Consider the following 6879-nt stretch of genomic DNA (forward strand, 5'->3'; position numbering starts at 1 on the left):
TTATGTAGCCTAATTGTGTAAAGAATTGGGAAACATCTACAAAATAGTTTGGGCACTATTAACTGTAAAATGAATATTCCCAAGAAAACACGAGGAAACACTCAAGGAGGTTAACTTCAGTCTTGCCTAAATATGCTTCCCGCTCTCATCTGATAGGCGTCACCTATTTGGCTTCACGCTGCCTCGCAATCTCACCAATCAAAAGCAGCTAAACCACATACTTCCGGTTCATTGAATAAATGATACCCTACGCCCTGGTGTAGTTGCAATCGAGGAGCAATGGTGCTTGGAGTATCTGGAGTCTTCGATGTTTTGGGGACCTCAATTCACCATTCAGAACACAAGAAAAACTGCAAATGTCGGGGAATATGAACAAGGAGGTTATTCCCTGTCGGACTGCTTCATTGAAATTCACAATTGACAATATTCTTAGTCTGAAGCAAAACAACAACAGCAACTTGGATGCATACGACTCAAAAGTGCAGAGCGACGCCGGCTGTACAAATATTTTTACCCACCGATATGAGGACTACGACGTAGAAAGAAGGCATGAGTCAAACTACACACATACCGAGACAGGTGAGCCCTTATTTGGTTATCTTAAAATCGYCCATTTAGGTTTTGCATGTGTTAATTTATGGTAAACTATAACATCTGAGCAATTAAAAGACTATCCAGCCTAGGCTACTTCAAACTCTGGGTTATATCATTTTTCATATAACACTTACTGTGGTCCAGTGGGTGTTACAGATGATATACGAGTTGTTGTCACCATTGCATCAAAACAAGTTTTATCGCTTCATTTCACAGCGCAAACAAACAGCACCCGCCACGATGCCTCCACTCGTGCGCTTTCAGTCTGCCGGGAGGACGTCAAGGCGACGAAGATGATTGACACTTGTCCAAGGACGGAGAGCACTAGCAGCTGCGACGATGTACCTGAGCAACATAAAGGAAACTCGAAAACCAAAGCAATGGCAAAGAAGAAAACACGCACTATATTCTCCAAGAGGCAAATTTTTCAGCTGGAATCTACCTTTGACATGAAAAGGTACCTGAGCAGTGCAGAACGGGGATGTCTGGCGAATTCATTACAACTTACCGAGACTCAAGTGAAAATTTGGTTCCAGAATCGTCGGAATAAATTGAAGCGACAGTTATCCACGGACATTGAAGGACCAGTTCCAGTCGACCACTTTTCAGATGTCGGGAAAAATGTGCAATTACCAACTCTTTACAAAGATAGCAACATATTGGGCGGATGTTTGCTACCAATGCCTTTCCCTGTTATGTATCCAGGAAACAGCGCGCCTTACATTTATTTTTCAAACGCTGGTAAATATTTTAGCCTTTTCGATGCAGACGGRTGACTTTTAGGGATGTAGCCTACTCTGGAATGCGCTACCCAGTCGACATCCATGGCAATCCAAAAAGGTTGATTGCCATGGATGAACAGACTGACACATGGTAGTAACGTTTTACTTTTTAAAATTTCATTTTCAAGAATGTTAATACAAATTCASCATCACTGAATATGCCACATTTCTTCAGTATACATAGATAACAGGGCTATTCAGTTTATGCTGGCTTTCACAATCGCAAACAATGAAGTTAATACAAAGTTATATGGTTTTGGATGAATTGAAATAAAGATTAGGGCCCAAGCGGAGCCTATATAGTCAGTGTAGGCTACACGTTATTATTATTTTTTATATTATTATAWAGTATATTATAATTATTATTTCTACTTTTCCCACAGCTATTTCATCAATGAATACGCACCATACCAAAGTATGATCTATGCATGCATTATTGTTATTTGATCCATTTTATTTTGTACAGTAATGACATTTGAATGAATGTTTATGTTGTGTTTGGGATTTGATCTTTGAACTATTGGTTCACTTTATTAGGCCTACCTTTATTATCGCACCAGTAGTTGTTGCTTGCTTCCTATATAGTTCCATGTAAAATGTTCTAAGCATTGTAGCTATAGTCTTACATCGTTGACATATCTTTCTCTCTGTGCAGTCTAATTAGAGTTTAATTTATATGGCCTTACTTTTGCAGTTCCATGTTCATTTATACTCTTTTTTTTTTTTTTTTTTACATCTCATTATCTAATAGCATTTTAAAGGACAGATTGTAAAGCTGTTGACTTATATCATGAAGATGATAATATGCAATAAAATGTTGTAATATTTGCGATCTCTGAGTTTGTTGAATTACATTTTGACTATAATAATGCTAGGTTACAGGATATTACATCAGATATTCAACGTTCATACAGCAAGCTTCAATAAGTATTCACCTTGAATGGGTTTTTTTTCTCTCCCCAAGTGATAATTCGGTCCAACTTTATTTTGAAGTTACAGCTGTGATTCCTGTCTGCAGTTTGTGTGGTTACACATATAAACATATAAACCTTTATGCCCATTGCAATATCAAGGAACATTTCATTAATTCTGTTCACCTACTCAACCATTATTGCTTAAGGTTATGAATTTATCTTCAGTAGCAGTTTATTCGCAAATCTTTTAAATTGTGCCAGCAGCAAACAGATATAACAGTTGTAAGCATAGCAATGTATTTACTTTGTAGTTTACTTGCCTATGTAATATTAAGCTTCAATAGAGAGAAATAGTAATGGCGTCTTTTTGTAGGCACTAACTCTGCCGTGGCTCGTTGGCCAAAACCTACGGGGGAATTGTATGTTTTTTTTTGTAGGCTTTTTGGGATAAACACCGAAAATAAAGTCTGTGGTAAACACAGGCTTGTGAGATCTTATACGTTTTGATCTAAGATCATTTTCATCTGCTAATGTCACTTTTTGTGAATTGCAGCATTTATGTAATCAAAACAAGCACATAAAGGCTTCATAATTCATAAAGGTCATGTTAACTGACTGATGTTATCCCATATAACTAAATGTATAAGATCTCCGAAGCCTGTGTCAACGTCAGACCTTATTTTTGGCATTTATTCCAAAACCCCATTCTTCCCCCATTCATTTCCACCATCGGAATGGCTGAACGATCCAGCGGTAATTAATTTCCCTATTTTTGGACTACAAGCTGACAAGCTCTATTGAGTGGGGCTAAATGCTTATACATAAGTACTACTATAAGCAAGTTGGACTTAAATGGTAAGAGAAGTGACAGGAATTGACTTGAAGGTCTGTGAACTACCCAACAACCATGCAGGGGTTTCTTATTGCAATATAGGACAGAATTGGAGACACATATGATGTTTAATTCATGTGCAACCTTGTGTATTTCCTCTGTGTGTGTGTGTGTTGGCGCTTTTATGAGGATCTATGTTAAATATGTTCTGCCTGCTTGTGATTCTGTGTGTGTGTTTGCGTTCATGTGTGTGTAACGGTGCATGTATGTATGTATTATGTGCTTGCATGTGTGTGAGGGAAAGAAAGACACAACGAAAAAGAGAAAGAAAAAGAAGGAGAGATATGGTGCATGCATATTTACATTCGGAACAGCAATAGATGCCTGTGGAGAGATTTTTCCTAAAGGGCCACGCTGGCTGCACTTCCACAGTGTTTCCGGGTCAGTTCCCCCTTCAGTGGCAGAGCCTCGCGCTGCTTTCTCCCTGTCACAGCCGCTCACAGCCCTGCTACTGTTAACCTGTTCACTCAACCACTTAGTCTGCACTCAAATCAGTTGTTTTCTCTACCAAATTCCTGTCTCTCGTCCCTTTATTAAGACTGTACACCCTACATATCTACATATGAAATCCAACAGCACGTTGGCCCTTTTGAAATTGTGAATAAATACGAAGTGAAATGGAAAGTGAAATGAAAAGATAACCTTGACAAGGTTGTTTATTACCATTGTGTTTGAATGGAACATATATTTAATAGGATTTGTCCTATCTTGCACCCATTATTGCAACCATGAACACTGGGATTATCAGTGGGTGAACCTCAATGATATATTTAGATACAATTCCCAGTACTCGATAGTGCCTTTTTATTGTAAAATAATACTATGAATTAAGGTTGTGTGTGCAGACCTATGACCGAGAACTATGTTGATATCTGTAAACAAAATATCTGCAGTGTTTTGTGGGTGAACATGAGTAACACATATACCAATACCAAATTGACTTTACTTCAATGTAGCACTTTCGCCGTGTTAAAACAGTCTACACATTATTAAATACGGATCTTTAAACTCAAAACTAGCACATAACAAATCATTTGTTGCACTTTCAACTTGAAAGCTTTATCATTGTGCAGGTCAAAATGTGGAATGTTTTCCAATTACCTTATGAGTGCAGAGTTCCCCTATGTAAGTTCCCTGTGGAAATACATAAGAGACAAGTCTGTCACAAGTCCGTGCCTACAGTGCCTTCAGAAAGTATTCACACCCCTTGACTTATTCCACATTTTGTTGTGATACAGCCTGAATTCAAAATGGATTCAATAGATGTTTTACACAATACCCCATATTAACAAAGTGAAAACATGTTTTTTGAAATGTTTGCAAATTTATTGAAAATTCATACAGAAATATTTCATTTACATAAGAGTGAATACTTTGTAGAAGCACATTTGGCAGCGAATACAGCTGTGAGTCTTTCTGGGTTAGTCTCCAAGAGTTTCCAACACCTGGATTGTGCAACATTTGCCCATTATTCTTTAAAACATTCTTCAAGCTCTGTCATATTTTGGTTTTTGATCTTTGCCATGGTCTTGCCATAGATCTTGCCAAATAGATTTAAGTCAAAACTGTAGCTAGGCCACTCAGGAACATTCACTGTCTTCTTGGTAAGCAACTTGAGTGTAGATTTGGCCTTGTGTTTTAGGTTATTGTCCTGCTGAAAGGTGAATTTATCTCCCAGTGTCTGGTGGAAAGCAGACTCAACCAGGTTTTCCTCTAGGATTTTGCATGTGCTTAGCTCCATTCTGTTTGTTTTTTATCCTGAAAAACTCCCCAGTCCTTAACATGATGCAGCCACCACTATGCTTGAAAATATGGAGAGTGGTACTCAGTAATGTGTTGTATTGGATTTGCCCCAAACATAACACTTTGTATTCAGGACAAAAAGTGAATTGCTTTGCCACACTGTATGTCACAGGTCAGTCAGAGGTCCTCTATCCAGACCAAGTCTCTCATCCAAACAGAATCCAATACCAATCATGTCATAGCTCCTTGATCCAGTTGGAGCCAATCTGGTGGATTGGATTTTAGTTTCTCTTTTCCCAACAGACGACAGGAGACGTTTTCATTCTGCTAATCCAACTCAGAATAGTACTAGTAGAACTCTAACTACTAGTACCGTACTCAGATTAGTTACACTCAGATTAGTTGTGCTATAATGGCACAGCTGTTTTTATGTGTGGATTAAAGCAATATATTGTAATTTAATCCGGGATATAATCAATATAATTTAACAACAGAAAAAAGGAAAGTAGACATTTTAGTGTCTTGGTTAATGAATTAGGATAAATATGATCAATGCTATCGAATATTGACAGATTGACATGGCACATGCATTCAAAAACAAAAGTGCAAGTTTTATGCACAAATGTAGTAATATGATCCCAATTGTCTGTGCACATTTGGGGTGGGGCGATGAGTCTGAGAGTGTGTATGTTTAAGCGGGGGGGGGGGGGGGGTTACAGTCGCCAGACTTCCTGACTCTCCCAGTGTCCGACGGTTGCGAACGCAGCGTTCGTTCTCTGTATCTAAGCACTCTGGGCCCAAACCACAAGGTTCAGATGACCCTTTGGCTGCCTGTAGTCTTCCCTGAGCCGGGCTGCAATCCACAGACTTGTCAGTCAGAGGCGGCTAAAAATCCATTAAAATCTCAACCTGATCAAAAGAATCCAATGTCGAGACACCATATGCACTCACTTAGGGCTATCGATGACTGGAGAGCATTATGGGTAGTTTAATACATTCTATTGACTTCCTGCCAGCCGTGGCTTACAAAGGAGGGTTTTCTATCGAGAAACAGCACTGTGAGTTTGGTTTTTGAGATATTTCCGGGCTGTACTACAGCTCAAGACTTTCCAGAACAGTCAGCACTTCTCTCAAATCTGTCCATGAGTACTCCACAGAGCACATGTTTCTGATTCTGTGTTAAAATGTCTTATTTTTCACTACATTTCTTGAGATCATTGATCTCGAATTGCGAGTGATAATGTGGTCACGCTGAACCCTTGTGGAGTGAGCCTTTCTCATGCCACTAAAATGCTAATGCTTCGCTGTTATAGCTTCAACAGAAACACACAGCACCGTCCAACTGCTTTGGACATATTTGTTAACATCACCGTTTCTCAATGCAATGGTTCCATATTCCTGTGAAGATTGGAGAAGTCAGGTTGAATCACCTTGAAAACACTAAGTGGGCAATGGATGCCAGTGTAGCCAAGGGGTGTACACGACTATACTGATCTAAAACACAGGACAACTCAGTGCGTGTGTGTGTTTGCATATGTGTGCGTGAATGTATTTTGCATTGTCGACATTGCGCTCACTGGGTTTTCTTGTTTCTACAGAAATCAATTCGTTATGAAGTTTCACAGTTTGTTCATTTCCATCTCAGAGGTACCCAATGACCCAATGTTGTCATACTAAATCATATTTGTATTACCTAAGAGGGACAGCTTGGATCAAGGATTCCATGTCAAGCCTTATCAATTGCTTTGTTGCTAACAGGCGATTAGAGTTTTACCAGATGCTCAATTAACCTAATAATGTGCCATTAATCTTTTTTCACACTTCAGTGATGAAGGCACTATTCTCATGCCTGGGTTGCCATAAAGCCCTCTGTGTGCATTCTAGTATGGGATATATAATTACCACTAATTAGTAGTGCACAGAGCAGCCTTTGGGTGGAGTGAAATTGATAAAG

The sequence above is a fragment of the Salvelinus sp. IW2-2015 genome, linkage group LG37 (assembly GCF_002910315.2).
Source record: "Salvelinus sp. IW2-2015 linkage group LG37, ASM291031v2, whole genome shotgun sequence".
Lineage (NCBI taxonomy): Eukaryota > Metazoa > Chordata > Actinopteri > Salmoniformes > Salmonidae > Salvelinus > Salvelinus sp. IW2-2015.